The following is a 17,523-nucleotide window of genomic DNA, read 5'->3' as shown; positions in this document are numbered from 1 at the left end:
ATCAGGGTGTTTCCATGTGTGAATTCACAGCAGTTACAACAGTATGCACAAAGCTTGTGCAAGATTAAGCTAGAAAAATGCGAGCATTGAGGGGGAAGATGGTCAAGAAACCCACACCCATAGCTGAAGACCTATTGGTAACTGATGGATATTGGGCAAGAGAGAGGAAGTTTACTTAAAGGATACATCCCCTACTAGCCTACCTGTGCTCCTGTAGGTGGTTCTGCACCTGTGGACACACTGGCAATGCTGAGAGGGAAAAACAAGAACACATGAAATTGGAAGGCAATGCTGATGGGGATATAGAAGAGGAGTTGGAATGGAGAAAATGGGCATTGAACTTGATCAAAATACATTGTATGCATTATATAAATTTTTCAAACAACAAAAATAAATATTAATAAAAGAGAAAATTGCATAAGGCACCATCTGGTGAAAACAATCTGCATTCAGAGCTCGGGAACGCTGTGTCTGAATCTTTGAAGATTACAAAAGGTTTAAGTTAGGCTTTCCACTGCTCACAAAGTACTCTCTGTTTAACTGAATGTGCGAGAATAGTGTAGGTAAGGATTGTTGACTGTATAGAGTGGTGGATAGCAATTACTGAGAACTGTCCTCAAATAGATAAAATACAGAGGGAAGAGTGGATGCTTGTTTTGAGCTAGTCCTTAAGTAAGTGGAGGGTTAGATATGGAGACGAGCCCACATGAACCTGTGCACAGAGCTGGATCGTGGAATGCTTAAGGGAAGAGCAGGGCCTTCAGGCATCTGAAGAGTTGAAAACAGTAAGTTGTGCAATAGCTAGAAAATTCTTCTCTTCTGATGAACAGTGGAGTAGTTTCATTCCCTGGGAGGAGCATGGGATTGAGGAATGCTAATGTCCTCTTGTCAGGGAGAGTTGAAAGCAGAGAAAAGGTCAAGGCACCAAGCCATAGTTCAGCCCGAGATTCCACTGAATGAGGTTCTCAGGAAGAGTGTGTGGAACAGACTAGGCCACAGCACAGAAAACTGTAAGCTGCTGTAGGTAATCTAACTTGGGGACCTGTTGATTTTGCCTAGTTCAATGGTTCTCAAAGTAGTGGCCATCACATAATCCTGAATATCAGGAATTCTGATTTGGTATATATCTCAGAAAGCTTCGGTATTAAGATATCCTCCATTTCTTTAAGTGTTTCTCTGCCATTTGATATTCCTCTATTGAGAATTCTCTATTTAGCTCCGTTCCCCATGTTTTCATTGGATTACTTGAGTTGTTACTTTTTAACTTCTTTAGTTCTTTATATATACTGGATATTAGCCCTCTGTCAGATATAGGGTTGGTGAAGATCCTTTCTCAATATGTAGGCAGTCGTTTTGTTCTGATGACAGTGTTCTTTCGTTTACAGAAGCTTTTCAGTTTCATGAGGTCCCATTTATTGATTGTTGCTCTTAGAACCTGTGCTGCTCAATGTCCTTAATCATCAGGGAAATGCAAATCAAGAAGACATTAAGATTTCACCTTACACTCATCGGAATGGCTAATATAAAAAATTCAAGTAACAACACATGCTGGAGAGGTTGTGGAGAAAGAAGAACCCTCCTCCACTACTGGTGGGAATGTAAACTGGTACAACCACACTGGAAATCAACCTGGCGCTTTCTCAGACAACTAGGAATAGTGCTTCCTCAGGCTCAAGATATACCACTCCTAAGCATATATCCAAAAGAGGCTCAAGTACACAATAAGGTCATTTGCTCAACCATGTTTGTAGCAGCTTTATTTATAATAGCTAGAAGCTGGAAACAACCCAGATGCCCCTCAACTGAGGAATGGATACAGAAATTGTGGTTGGTACATCTACACAATGGAATATTATTCAGCAATAAAAAATAAGGAAATCATGAAATTTGCAAGTAAATGGTGGGAACTGGAAAAGATAATCCTGAGTGAGCTATCCCAGGAGCAGAAAGACACACACGGTATATACTCACTCATATAGACATATAATATAGGATAAACTTACTAAAATCTGTACACCTAAAGAAACTAATCAAGAGGGAGGACTCTGGCTAAAATGCTCAATTCCCATCCAGAAAGGCAAAGAGGCTGGATATCAGAAGAAGGAGAAATCAGGGAACAAGTTAGGAGCCTGATACAGAGGGCCTCTGAAAGGTTCTTCCTTGCAGACTATCAAAGCAGATGCTAAGACTTATGGCCAACCTTTGGGCAGAGTACAGGGAATCCTATGGAAGAAGTGGGAAATAGTAAGATCTGGAAAGGACAGGAACTCCACAAGGAGAGCAACAGAACCAAAAAATCTGAGCACTTGGTCTTTCCTGAGACTGATACTACAACCAAGTTCCATGCATGGAGATAACCTAGAACCCCTGCACAGATGTAGCCCATGGCAGTTCAGTGTCTAAGTAGATTCCATAGTAATGGGAACAGGGACTGCCTCTGATGTGAATTTATTGGCCTGCTCTTTGATCACCTCCCCTTAGGTTTTAGCAGCCTTACCAGGCCACAGAGGAAAGCAATGTAGCCACTCCTGATGAGACCTAATAGACTAGGATGAGAAGGAAGGAAAAGAAGACATTCCCTATCAGGGGACTTGGGGAGGGAGATGGGAGAGGAAAGGAGGGATTGGGAGGGGAGGCGGGAGGGAGCTACAGGGGGGATACAGAGTGAATAAAGTATAATTAATAAAAAAGTTATCCTCCAGATTCTCAAGTGTGCTTATCAGCTTTATGTCATGATAACTGAAAGATTAATGACCTAAAATCTTCAGGTGGCTGAAAAACTCTGGACAGCAAAGTTAACAACATTGGGATCCATAAAAACTGACCCGCAGATGGAATCTCATATCCATAAAGTTTCTTTTTCTCCTATAAATTCCCCCAACCTCCTTGTGTCGTGTGTGTATGTATGCTCTCCACTCCAGCAGAAAGATTGTGGACCCTTGGTTCTTCTGATTAAAGGACAATTCTGTTTATGAACAGGTTGGCCTTCTCTATTATTTCTTATTGATCAATTTGCCTTGATAAATTCTAATTTAACAGTAACAAATACCTAAGAGCGTCAGTTTTTAAAAATAAAGGAAGGAGAAGCCAGAGCAATACATCAGTTGATGAAGTGCTTGCATTACCTGAGTTAGATACCCAGAACACACAGAACAGCAACAAAAGCAACAAGTATGTTGCTGAGACAAGAGGATCCCTGGGGCTTCCAGGCCAGCAAACTTGCTTGGTGAGTTCTAGGCCAGTGAGAGATTCTGCTTCAAATTGATTGATCGATTAATTGATTGATTGATTTAAAAGGTAAATAACAGCTGAAGAACCAAACTAGTGGGCGTCTATATGTGTATATAAACACATGCACATATACACAGATATACATACATGCATGCAGCATGTACACACATGCACACACAGAAGGAGATGGAGGGAGAGAGAGAGGCCAACAACTAAAAAAAAGAAAGTAAAATGTTTCGTTGTCCTTACAGTTTTAAATGTTCAAGTTTTTTTTTTATATTCTTAGTTTTTTTTTTATTTTTTTTTTTATTTTTATCAGTTACATTTTATTAACTCTGTATCCCAGCCCTCATTGCTTTGGTTCTATGATAAGGCAGCATATCATGGTAGAAAACCTTAGCCAAGCTAAAGTGTTGTTCTCATATTGAACCAAGGAGCAAAATGGGGAAAAAGGTAGGGTCAAGGTGCCTATTGTCCCTTTCAAAAGCATCATTCCAGTAATGATCTAAATACCTCCAATTATCCCCTTCACTTTCACCAGCACCATGGGCTAGTCTTCAGCATATAATGATGAGGTGTGATGGAACAATCCATATCTAAACTATGGCACCAAGAAATCTTTATGAGGGTTTCATGCAATAAATTTTAGTCATATTCATCCCTCTTCTCTAACTTCTCCAGGATCCATTCCCTCTTTCCACCCACACAATGTCTCCTCACTGGGATATAGAGAATGAATATGATCAAAATACATTATATGAAATTCTCAAAAGATTACTTTTTCAAAATAGTGATTTTGTAGTCTAGATCTACACTTTATTTTATTTTTAATTTTTAAAATTGTTTGTGTGTGTGTGTGTGTGTGTGTGTGTGTGTGTGCATGTTGTGGGCACGTGTATGTCACTGTGTGTGTGAAAGTCAGAGGACAATTAGAGGGAGTTGGTTTTCTTCTTCTACAACGTAGGTACTGGTGATTAAACTCAAAGGTGTTTATACTATCAGGGGATGGTATAGTGATGGCTGCAGTGATTCGTGCAGAATTCTAGTGGTAAAGATAGAGACAACACAGGGGATTTATTTTTTTTCAACTTGCAGCATTTAGGTTTTGCTTTAATGATGGAGGCAGTTTCCTCCCATGTGTCAAGAAGTTAGCTGTGTCCACGATGAAGGTCTTTGTCATGTAGAAAAGATTGGGATAGGCTGAAGCAAACTTTGTAGAGAATTAAAGATTTCACATTAAAAAACATCGTTTAAGCAAATCTACTTTATTTAAGGTTATTAAATGGTTTCACCTCCCTTCCCACCTTAGGTAGGAGATTAGTAGGGAAAGGGGCTGTAGACCTCTCTTACCTACTTCCTGATGATAAAGGTTGATATGTTCTTTCCACCTTAGAAAACTCAGTTGTCAGGGTACCAGCAGTCTAGTCGAATAGCAAAGCAGCAGCAATACCCTTCAGCAGCAGTGGAAAAATTCAGCAGAAACAGCTAGACTCCGCCCAAATGGCATGAGTTGGCCAAAGCAGCAAAACTCCGCCAAAGTTGGCACAATCAGCTCTCCACTGGGGCAAAACATTCCTACATTCACATTTGGGACCCAAACAAAAAACATATTCAAACAGGTATTTCACTTGCTTAGTTAGAGTCACCCCAAGGTACTTTATGTTGTTAGTGGCTATTGTGAAGGGTGTTGTTTCTCTGATTTCTTTCTTGGCCCTTTTGTCTTTGTATACAGGAGGGCTTCTGATTATTATTATTTTTTGAGTTGATTTTGTATCCAGCCACTTTGCTGAATGTGTTTATCAGCTGAAGGACTCCTCTGGTTGAATTTTTGGGGTTGCTCATGTATACTATCATATCATCTGCAAATAGTTAAATTTTGACCTCTTCATTTCTGATTTGTATCTCCTTGATCTCCTTTAGTTGTCTTATTGCTTTAGTTAGGACTTCAAGTACTATGTTGAAGAGATATGGAGAGAGTGGGCAGCCTTGCCTTGTCCCTGATTTCAGTGGTATTGATTTAAGTTTCTCTCCATTGAGTCTGATGTTGGCTATAGGCTTGCTGTATATTGCCTTTACTATGTTTAGGTATGTGCCCATGGTAGCTCAGTATCCAAGTGGGTTCCCTAGTAAGGGGAACAGGGAATATTTCTGACATGAACTCAATGGCTGGCTCTTTGACCTCCCCCCACCCAGAAGGAGGAGAAGCCCACAAAGGAGGACTTTGCAGCCAGGCCTGAAGATAACTGAGAAGCTAGGGTCAGATGAAAGGGGAGGAGGTTCTCCCCTATCAGTGGACTTGGAAAGGGGCAGGGAGAAGATGCGGAAGGGAGGGTGGGATTGGGAGGAAATAAAGGGAGAAGGACACAAAGTTAATAAATTAACTAATATCGCACATGGTATATACTCACTCATATAGACATATAGTAAAATCTGTACACCTAAATAAACTAATTAAGAGGGAGGACTCTTGCTAAAATGCTCAATTCCTATCCAGAAAGGCAAAGAGGCTGGACATCAGAAAGAGGAGAAAAGAGGGAACAAGTCAGGAGCCTGACACAGAGGACCTCTGAAAGGCTCTGCCCTGCAGACTATCAATGCAGATGCTGAGACTTATGGCCAACCTTTGGGCAGAATGCAAGGAATCTTATGAAAGAAGTGGGAAATAGTAAGATCTGGAGAGGACAGGAACTCCACAAGGAGAGCAACAGAACCAAAAAAGTCTGAGCACAGGGGTCTTTCCTGAGACTGATACTACAACAAAGGATTATACATGGAGATAACCTAAGACCCCTGCACAGATATAGCCCTTGGCAGTTCAGTATCCAAGTGGATTCCATTGTAATAGGAACAGGAACTGTCTCTGACATGAACTGATTGGCCTGCTCTTTAATTTCCTCCCCCTGAGGGGGGGAAGCAGCATTACCAGGCCACAGAAGAAGACAATGCTGACACTACTGATGAGACCTAATTGACTAGGATCAGAAGGAAGGAAAAGAAGACCTCCCCTACCAGTGGACTTGGGGAGGGGCATAGATGCAGAGGGTAGAGGAAGGGAGGAATTGGGATGGGAGGAGGGAGGGAACCACAGGGGGGGATACATTGTGAATAAAGTGTAATTAATATAGAAAAAAAAGAAAGAACTCCAAAAACAAAAAAACATATTCATATGACACAAGTGAGTTTCCAAAGAAAACAGTAACTTCTACTTCAACCATGTCTGCGGATTAAGCTATTGTGGTTATTTGAATGAGAAATGTTTTCCATGGGCACATGCATTTGAAGACTTGATCTCTAGTTGGCCACACTCTTTGGAAAGGTTATGGAACCTTTAGGAGATTGAGGAAATACACCACTAGATGTGAGTTTTGAGGTTTTATATCCCTACCCTCCTTCCTGTTCTCTGTATGTCTTGTGGGTAAATAAAGAAGTCATCAGCCAGCTGCCTGCTTCTGCTTTTCATACCTGTTGCTATGCCTTCTTGACCATAATATTGACTATTGTAGAACAATAAGCCAAAAACCAAGCCCTTTTCTCTTTCTTTCTTTCTTTCTTTCTTTCTTTCTTTCTTTCTTTCTTTCTTTCTTTCTTTCTTTGTCTTTCTTTTTTTCTTTCTTCTTCCTTCCTTACTTCCTTATTTCCTTCCTTTCTTTCTTTTCTGACACAGGGTTTCTCTGTGTAGCAACACAGAGAAATGCAACATTTTTATCTGAGTAATGAGTACAGGTATTTTGTTCTACTTTGGAAATATGGACTTCTCTTCTACTCATAAGGTTTCTGATCCTATGAAGTTTAGTGCATTAAGGCCCAAGGAAAGAAAGTCATCTTTACCTGTGTCTCACCCACATTCCTGTCAGGAGCAAAAGAGAGGGAAAGTGTATGGTTATTATTTTCTTTCATGTGCCAAGGCCAGGGCCAGTCCTTCATAGGATTTTATCTATTACACATAACTCTAGAACTTACTGTTATTACTATTCCCATTTTTTAACTGAGAAAACTAAGGCTAAGAATGTTACATAACCTTAACCTGTGTGGGCTCCCACTGAGTGGGGCATGCAAGTAAAAATGAATAATATGTAAATGAATGAGATGGAAGTTACCTCTAGACTTTGTCTTAGCTTTCATTTCGATCCATAGGATTGAAGAAAAGAAAAGGGTCATGGGATGTGAAAGCCTTTGTAAAGGGAAAAGAGACACATATACTTGTGGGAATTAATTGACAATGTTATCCAGGGAAGTCCTTTGAATGCCACTTTGCTTTTGTTTGTTCCTCTGTTACTATGCTAAAACAGTCTGGTCAGAAACATTTTAGTAAAGCAAAGGGATTACTTAGCTTACATGTTCACCATCCATCATGGAAGGAAGCCATGGCAAAAAGTCAAGGTAGGAACTATTAAAAAATTCTAGTTGCTGTCCTGTTCTCTGGCTTGCTTTGTAGTTTATGCTTAGTTAGCATTTTTATACAGTGCATGTTTTGCCCATCATGATATATTGTCATCCCTTAAAACTATGAGTAAGTCCATTCTCCCATAGGTTACTTCTTGTAAGTATTATGTTATAACAATGAGAAAACAGTTACACAATATATTCCTCCAGGCTAGCGTTCCCTTTTATGAATCTTGCCTAGTCCCTGATGCCATTCTATGAAGAACTTCTCACTCATTTAGACTGATTCTGGGCTTGTGGGTTTTGGTGCTTCAATAGCACTATAACCTTGTTTTTATTGCTGTTGGCTTCCATTTCTATCTCTGTGCTGCACTGCACACTTGTGAAAAGCTTAGGCTGCCTTGTTTGTATTTGTATGCTCAACCAGGAGCCTGGCAAGTAGTTGAAACTAGTGCACATTTGCTGACTAAGTGGTTTATTGATTGAAAAAATGAAAAGAATGTGCTGGTATTTAAGGTGACTGCATCAAGAGGGCATGAAGGGAAAGAAGGTTTAATTTGGAAATTTCAAAATAAATCGCAGCTGATATGTATGCCTATTGCTCAATCACAGTGTTACTGGATTTTCAGAAGGCAAACTGATGGCAGAGCTTGGAAATATAGAAGAGCCCTGGTTACCCTAACTGTTCCACTTTCTTTGGATGGAACCACCTTCAGTATATACTAATAAGAGATTCTGTATGTAGAATTAAGATGTGTTATTAAAGGATGGTTTATTAAGTAATCTTAGTAACTTTTGTCCTGCTTCGATGGTGAAATAAGACTTTAATTAGAAGGAGTCTCTCAAATCATCTTAGAGACTCTTCTCCTAACAGAAACTTCTCAGAAACATGTTGTGTGGTAGAAAAGTTACACATCTTCAGTAAGGTATGTGGGATTGCTCAGCAGATATGGGGTGTCTTGGAAGATCTCTACAGTCTTCTGTCCTCTAAACCCAATTTTTCTCTGATATTCGCTGGTTAATGTGGCTAAGGCTAAAAATCTAGAAGAGAAAATTTTCAACAGAATTCTTGCTTTTTACCTTTTGCTAATGCAGATGAAGCTCTATGGCTTTTGAGCCCTTGGAGATTTGAATGATATCCAACCACATACATTAAGCTTCAGGGCTTAAATACAAACTGCATTTTACTGTTATAAAAGATTGTTTGTGTGTCTATCTATACAGAGATTAGTAGTTTTGTCATCTTGACACAAAGTACAGTCATTTCGTACAAGGAAACCTCAGTTAAGAAAATGGCTCCATCAGATTGGCCTGTAGGCTAGCTTGTGACAGATTTTCTTTATTAATGATTGATGTGGGAGGACTCAGCCACTGGGGATGGTGCTATTTCTGGTAAGTATTCTGGGGCTATATAATAAAGCAATCTGAGTGAGCCATAAGTGTAAACCCATGAGCAGCATCCCTTCATGGCCTGTTTCAGCTCCTGACTACAGATTCCAGCCTTTAGTTCCTGCCCTGAATTCACTGAGTGATTTACTGTGATTTACATTTAAGCCACACAAACCCTTTCCTCCTACATTGCTTTTGATCATGCTATTTATCACAGCAATAGAAGCATAACTAAGATAATCTATGGTATGAGGATATGTTACCTTAAGACTACCTTTTTGCAATGTGCTTGCTTCAACTTTCGGGTCTAAATTTGTGTTTGTGAAGGTTTTCCAACATGTATTTAAATTTTTTTTATAGTTTTTTTCAAAGTGGATGCAAAACAAGAAGAAAAATAAGATTGCTTTCAACATCAGCTTAAAAAATTGTGCTCTTCTATGAATTTTTCCATGTCCAAATATTAAATTTTACTATCATAATGTTTTTCAAATATACTATTAAATATTTTATTATCTATATTGATGGAAAATTTCAACCTCTGTAGAGGTAATCATGTGATTATTTTTCTGTTAATTTCTTTTGTTTAAATCAGTTTCCTAAGGACTTTTCCATTTCATTGTCTGTTTCAAAAGGTAACTTTCAAATTCTACCATGCACCAGCCTGTCCATCATCCCACCCACCAACCAATCTGGCAGCACAGATTGGGAGTCTACCAGACACATTCCTCTTTCTTCCTGCGTATCATTCAACCTACCCATCCTGCCTCTGCCACACTGATGGATTCCTACCCAAAACTCTAAGCAGCTCTCCCAGACCCATGCTCCGTGTCTTTCTGTTCATCAGTCACTGTACCCACCATGACAGCTGACACCTTCCAGGTAAGGGTCCATAGAACCATTCTGCTACCCAACCTACCAGAAATGAAGTTGTGTTAAGAGTGGACAAGTACAACTGGTGGGAGTTGGGAGTTTGGGTTATTGGTGCTGCTAAACCTCGAATATGAACCTGGAAATGACTAAGGACTTGCTACCATCAAGTAGTGGAAAAGAAATTGGAAATGGGCAGTTAAAGGACTATTTATCAAGGTATGAAGTACCGCATACATGGTGAGACACTAAGAATGAGAGTGGGAAGTGAGTTGAGCAGGTGAGCATGTGCTATAGTTTAGTTTTCAATGGACTGGGAAGTGGGCTCACAGCATTAGTAGATTTCAATCAGGAATAGAAATGAAAGGCCTCAGAGGAAAGGGAATTTACAAAAGAGGTTATATTGGAATTAATAAGTCCATCCTATGTACACACACACACAGAGGTGAGAGAGAGAGAGAGGCACACATGAACTAAAAAGAAATCATCTTCTGCGACATTATCCCATGAAAGTATAACACAAATGACTCCTATCTCTTAGTTGCTGTAATTTTCATATACCTGCTGTTTTGACTAAATTATTATTGTAGTTAATATTCATTTCACGGTAATTTCAGGAAGCAATGTCATTAATAACATGCAAATATAGACATGTTGGTTTCTCATTTAGAAATGAATTTTCTATTTATCTTTATTTTGTCTTCACATCCTGAAAAGTTAAAAAAGTACTGTCTCTTGAATATTCCTTGTTAATTCTTATAGGCATCATATATTAATTTGTGAAATAATTTTGATGCTTTTGATGCTTCAAAAGCTAACTTACAGTTAGCAAATGCTCCGAATTTCCCAAGTGAAGATCTCTTCCAAGAAGGTATTGGGGCTGTATTCAAAGTGCCCTGGTGCTCTTTGTAACTCACCAACGTAAGTACATGACATTTTCACACATGGGGAAGTGTGTAGAAATCCAACATTCAACTCGCACATTTATAACCCTGTTGTCAGCTTTTCAGGGAAGCTCCTACTAGCTTCTAGACCCAGCATCTTAACCATGCTGTTAGATCAGTTTTATAAAGAACATGGACATTTGGTGAATGTCCTTGCCTGAGTGCCTCACGGAATGGTAGCTACTTTCTCCTCGTTGTATCTCAGGTGCATGTGGCAAAGCCCTCATAGTAGTAGATGCACTTGACTAACAAATATTGTTAGGGTGTTGAACATGCACACATTTTATCATATGCACATTTCATCTACAGCTCTTACCTATAAGACAATAAGGGAACACGGCCTCAGTTTCTCCAAATACCATGTGTTGATGTGGTAAGAATTTAATGAAGTTCTCATATTTATATTTATATTCATACTTATGTCTTACATTTTATGAAGTTTGTAGAATGAAGAAATTTATATATTGAAGGTGGAGTCTATCTGATGGCATTTTTAACCTTTGGGTTGGTGGAATTTAGGGATCTGTTTGTATATTCCAAAATAATTTTTACCTGATAATGATATGCTTGCTAAGCTGACCATAAAGGTAAACAACCGATAGTGCTTACCCTGTAAAAATAGCCCAAGGTAATTTAGCTTTGGATTTGTAATATTCTAGTTGTCCATAACCACAGAAGTTCCAGTTAGTTCATCATCTTTATGGTGTATTTTTTTCTGGGTACTCCAGTTCACAGCTACCATCTTCTAAGATAGGTGGTACCGTCAGTCCTGTCTTATTTTTGAATAAAGTAAAAATTAGGGTGGGGAAAAAGGCTTAGTTGTTAAAGTGCTTGCCAAGCAAACACAGGGACCTAAATTCAGTCTTCCAAACAGAAGCTCAGCAGTGTGGACTTACACTTCCAGGGCTGGGGGAGCAAAAACAAGAGTATCCCTGGGTCTTACTAGCCAGCCTATCTTAATTGCGGAGTTCCAGATCACGGAGACTCTAAGCAAGGTTTAACACAGGAGGAATGATACCTGAAGAGTTCCTTAGGTGTGCACATATGCACACGCAGGTTCATTAGTGTATGCCCATGGAACCTAATGCTAGGGTTCATGCAGAAAATTTCCCTCAAGTGTACATATACCTTCTCCATATGATACACCACAAACATGCCTCCCCTTTAGTCAACCTCTAAGTGTCTCCTCCCACTAACTGTTTCCCTTGCTCCTTGTTTGTCCACCGCTTTCATGTTACATATACATAGACATAATTATGTAAAACATTATATACATGAATAAAAGTTATGTCTACAAAAATTCTAGAATCCACAAATGAGACAAAATATGATCTCCTAGCCAGCCCACCGGGGTGGCCCTCTTCTCTGGGTGAGGGTTCTGGAGTGTGAAAACGGAAGAACCAAGAACAAGCACACCTCCGTTGTCTTCTTCTGACTGCAGACGCAATTTGAGAGTGTTTTCCATGTCCCTGCAGCCTTGAATTTCCTGCCATGATGCATTGGACCTTTAACTGAAATAAAAAACAAACCTTTCCTTTCTTCAGATACATCTTGTCAGTGAACAGGAAAAAAATTGGGTCAGGAGACATACTGTAAGAAAAAACAAAACTGGGGACATACCTTGAGATTTATTCAGTTATATTTGGCATAACATCACACACGCAGCTTTTTATTTTATTTTAATCTAGGAAAAAAAACAATCTTTGATAATGTTGAGAATTAGGAATGTTTGGCACAAGAGAAGGAAGAAATTAAAAGTCGATGAGGCAGAGTAAAATGTATTAAATTTCTGGTGTATTTGATCTTTAAAATTTACATTCCATGCCGTTTTAAACACTGGAAAAGCCTAAAAACCAGAAACAAAAAAAAATGTCATCATAACAGCAGAGATGCTTGAGTAAATGTTTAATTTTAGATATGAAAATATTCCAAAATGATCTGCAACATCTTGTCAGAACAAATAGTTAGGAAGCTGTCCACGGTTACCAACATATTGTCAAAACTCTGGCATTTGCCTGAAGAAGTTCCTCTGTACAAAGCTGAGACAGTTTGGGCACCACACCACAAGAGATCAGCACACGTAAATCACTGAAATCCAGGAGTGCTTAACAGCACTAACAAAAAAGCCTGGTAAGCTTGCGCATGAACTCATTCTACCAGAGGAGAGGCAGAGGCAGCCAGATCTCTGTGAGTTTGAGGTCAATGAACCCACTATACATAGTGGGTTCCAGTCTATAGAAACTACAGCAATCCAAATCCCAGCTATAAACAATGAGACTTTGCCTAAAATATATACACTCATCAATATAAGATAAAAATTAATATTTAAATGCAGTAATACTAGCAACAAACAAAAGGCTGTAAAGTATGTATTAACCATCTAATGTTATTAAACCACTCAAGATTTCAAAAGCATTTATCCTGCTTTCTAGACACTTCACTTAATTAATCAGATAAATACCAGGACCAGACAGCCCACCTGCTCTCAAGAGTTGTTGGCACCAGCACATCAACTCCCAGCATTCTGGCAGCACAGCTAAGATGGAATGAAATAGATCATGTGGTAAACCATTAGAAGCAGATGGGTCTCTGACATGCAGCCCATTTCCATGCTCTGAGGGCGAGGCTGACTGCCCGGTGAATTAAAAGATGAAAAAGAGCGTGTAGAATGAAATAATTAGAGTATAATCCAAAATCATGGGCACAGGGATAGAGACTAGCCATGAAAATTGGGACACTAACAAGTCCATCCAGTCTTCAAGATTTCATGATTTCAAGACATCCATGACTTCAAGACTGCACTGGACAGGGGGAGAAGAATATGAGAATGTAGCCTCCCACATTTACCTTGCATGTGCAAGGCATATGGTAAGCTGGTAACAAGATCTTTGTGAGATCAATTTATTTTCTGAGTGAGTCTCACTTAAATTCACACGCAGGTGTCTATAGAAACTACAGTGATCCAAATCCCAGACTGTGCCATGAATAAAACTGCCCTTTGTCTTTATCTACCTGTCCCCTGGGCTCTGATTAAGAGGGTGGTAAGGGTGGGAGGGCTCCAGAATGAAACCGCTCCATAGCAGGAGAGTCAACACACAGTCATGACCTTGTTCAGGACAGACTGCCTCAGTTACCGGATAATAACTACTGTGTCAGTGCCTGGAGTCATCTCAGAGCATCTTTTGTATACTTTTTTATTTAGTAAAACCTTGGATCTTAAGTCAAATTTAAAATAATATGAAATATTATCTGGTTTATTTCTGACTTGTTTGTCTATCTCCAGTCCTATTAACAACCTCATTCGTCCTTTCTCTGAGAGACAATGAAATAGAGAAAGAAATTGGAAAAGGAGAGAGGGGATGTGCAGATGAAGGGAGATGTGAAAATATATGTACAAAGAGAAGAGAAGCTTATTTTTTAAAACCAACCCCAACAGTGTACATGCTCAACACAGTCACGGTGTACATGGGCAGCAGCAAATTGATGCCTGATTGTCATTCTTTTTTATTTATTTTTTCCTCCATGACTGCAAGCCTTGTATGACTTGCCATGAGGCATTTACCATTGCCAAGGGCATCCTACTTTGGGATGTAATAACAATATGTGACAGCCATTTGAACCAAAGCAGCATCGATGACTAATGTTTCTAACTAGACTTCTCAGAAGGAAGACAGACAGCTACTTCCATAGAGTGGCATGGATCAATATTTCTGTTTTTAAAGAAGTGGATGGAGCCTCTTACAGTTTCTCTGTTCAAGTGTGACATACTTGCATTGCATCACTCTTTTAAAACACATTAGCAGATATGGTTATGTGTGTTATAATGGTGACCAATAAATTTTGATAACTCAAAATATTTACGTTGCAAGCTGAATGAAGCCTCAAAGCCATATTTAATAAATAAAATCTATGCTTATAATATAATAGAAATTAGCCATAGTTGTAATTTGGATTATATAAAATTTAGATATTAAAGCAAGGTCTTCTGCCAGACTAAAGTGTCACAGATAATTGTACTTATGATCCTTGAATACCTTTCAAGTTCAAAGGCAAACTGGCCAACATAATGCACTTATCTTGGTCACATTGTAGGACAGGAAACTCACTATTATACCGAAACAAGGAGTTAGTCTGCTGGAGCAGTTTGGAACCCCTTTAAGGACAGAATACCCTTTTTATGATTAGAGAACAGAACAAACTTCCAGAATTACTGATTAGGACTTGTGTCTAGGATGACTTCTGATGTCTTTGCGGGGTATTTGCCAAAGACTTTTTGTCCTGACTCTTGCTCTCAGACTGGAGAGCCACTGTGAAAGTATCTCAAAAAAAAAAAAAAGAAATAAAACAAAAACACAAAAACATCAAACTACAACAATAACAAAAAGCACACACACACACACACACAAAGCAACAACAACGAAAAACCATGGAAAACCTTTTGTGGGTGGTCACCCACTATAGAGCATGACTCCCACCCCCTTCCAAAGTGTTGTTAATGTATCCAATGTCACTCCAATGGAGAAAACTAATTCTTACTCTCCCAGCAACTATCCGCTGCAAATAGCTTTTTGACTAGGAGTTGGCATTTTCTGCCTACTTTCTCTTCTCCATGTTAGGATTTTGTCTGGCTTGAATTTGTGCAGGTCTTGTACATGCTGCCACAGTCTCTGTGAGTTCATATATACATCAACCCTGTTGTGTCTGGAAAAAAATGTTTTCTTGGAGTCATCCACCATCTGGATTTGAGCTTCTTTCTGCCTCTTCCCTGTAGACCCTTGAACTTTTAGAGAAGGAATCTGATGAAGTCATTCCATGTATGATTGAGTGTTCTGAAGTCTTTCGCTGTCTCCAAGTTGTGCAGCTGTGAGTTTTTGTGTTAATTCCTATCTACTATAAGAAGAAATTTCTCTGATGAAGGTTGAACCATGCTGTGATTGGCATGTAGTTTGCCACAGTTTATTGCTATGTTTATTCATTGGAATGGTAACAGGGTTTTCCCTAAGGCCCATAATCTATCTAGTCTCAGGTTTTTATCCTCATTAAAATGGTCAGGGGTGGGTTCCTTCTCATGAAGTGGGATTTAAATCAAATTTAAAAAGTGGTTGATTACTCTCATAACATTTGTGCCGCTGTTGTACCAGTATGTCCTGAGGAAAGCTGCTGTTGTAGGCCACAGAGTTCATAGCTGATATTTATTGACAATTCCATTTCTAGGAGCACGTATAGTGCTTTCGAGAACCAGGGGCACTAGTGAGTAAGTATGAAGTTTCTAGTTGGGCCCAAGCTTGATTTCTCAATGGTCAATGAGATAACGAAGTGGTGTCTTCAACAATAGGGCCTTACAGCCATGTTGTGGAGGCTTATCAATAGCTTGGACAATCACCTCTAACGTGTGGGTTCATTTATGGGAAACCTTTAGTCAATGACTCAGCTATTTGTAGCTAATTCTTGGCACTGCTAATTTTAATTGGTAGTATATAATGGGAAAGTAAGGATATTCTCTCCCCCATTATAAATTTAAATTCCTTTTATATATTGTGTGTAGTTTAGGAAACTTCTAAAATAATAGGCTCACATATGGCTTTTGAAAGGCCTTTAGGTTAGTTATCTCTCCCCATCTTCTCCTTGATAACCCTCCTTCCCATCCCTTCCCCATTTACTCCTCTTATTCAGACCCAGACATAACTTCACACATCAATGGATGCCTTATTTTCCTTTCTAACAAAGAAACCAAAAGTACTTGCTAGAGAAAAGACAGTATCTTCAACAATGGTGCTGGTTCAAATGGATAACTGCTTGCAGAAGAATGAAAACAGATCAATATTGATCACACTATCTTCCTGGTATCATCTTCTGTAACTTTTTCTGGCCATTCTAGTCCTTGAGAATGAATTCTGTTTAGGCCCAGGAAAACTACAGGGTTCACTTATAAGAAAGGACAAATTCTACAACCAGTACTGACTTAGCTGAAGAGCCCAGTATCCTGTTAGCAGAGATCTGTAATCCAGTGGAAAAGATAAAGTTTTGTGTTATACAAGAAAGCCATGGTGCTCACTTTGGCAGCACATATTCTAAAATTGGAACGATACAGAGAGGATCAGCATGGCCCCTGTGCAAGGATGACACCCAAATTCGTGAAGGGTTCCATATTTTTTAATCAAGAGAGAGGACTCTTGCTAAAATGCTCAATCCCTATCCAGAAAGAAAAAGAGGCTGGACATCAGAAGGAGGAAAAAAGAGGGAACAAGTCAGGAGCCTGACACAGAGGACCTCTGAAAGGCTCTGCCCTGCAGACTATCAATGCAGATGTTGAGACTTATGGCCAACCTTTGGGCAGAGTGCATGGAATCTTATGAAAGAAGTGGGAAACAGTTAGATCTAGAGAGGACAGGAACTCCAGAAGGAGAGCAACAGAACCAAAAATTCTGAGCACAGGGGTCTTTCGTGAGACTGATACTCCAACCAAGGATTATGCATGGAGATAACCTAAGACCCCTGCACAGATGTAGCCCATCGCAGTTCAGTATCCAAGTGGGTTCCATAGTAATAGGAACAGGGACTGTCTCTGACATGAACTGATTGACCTGCTCTTTAATTACCTCCCCCTGAGGGGGAAGCAGCATTACCAGGCCACAGAAGAGGACAATGCAGCCACTCCTAATGAGACCTAATTGATTAGGATCAGAAGGAAGGAAAAGAAGACCTCCCC

General features: G+C 39.4%; 1 non-coding gene across 1 annotated transcript; it reads left to right on the top strand.

The window, feature by feature from the left end:
• The first annotated feature begins 16,861 nt into the window (after positions 1–16,861).
• On the top strand, positions 16,862–16,968 carry LOC132652069 (U6 spliceosomal RNA). The gene has a single exon (XR_009589561.1). It is a non-coding gene; the product is annotated as a U6 spliceosomal RNA (small nuclear RNA).
• The last annotated feature ends 555 nt before the right edge of the window (positions 16,969–17,523 follow it).

Source organism: Meriones unguiculatus, chromosome 1 (genome assembly GCF_030254825.1).
Source record: "Meriones unguiculatus strain TT.TT164.6M chromosome 1, Bangor_MerUng_6.1, whole genome shotgun sequence".
In the NCBI taxonomy this organism is placed as follows: Eukaryota; Metazoa; Chordata; class Mammalia; order Rodentia; family Muridae; genus Meriones; species Meriones unguiculatus.
The sequence above is the reverse complement of the archived record's forward strand: the minus strand, read 5'-3'. Positions and strand labels throughout refer to the sequence as shown.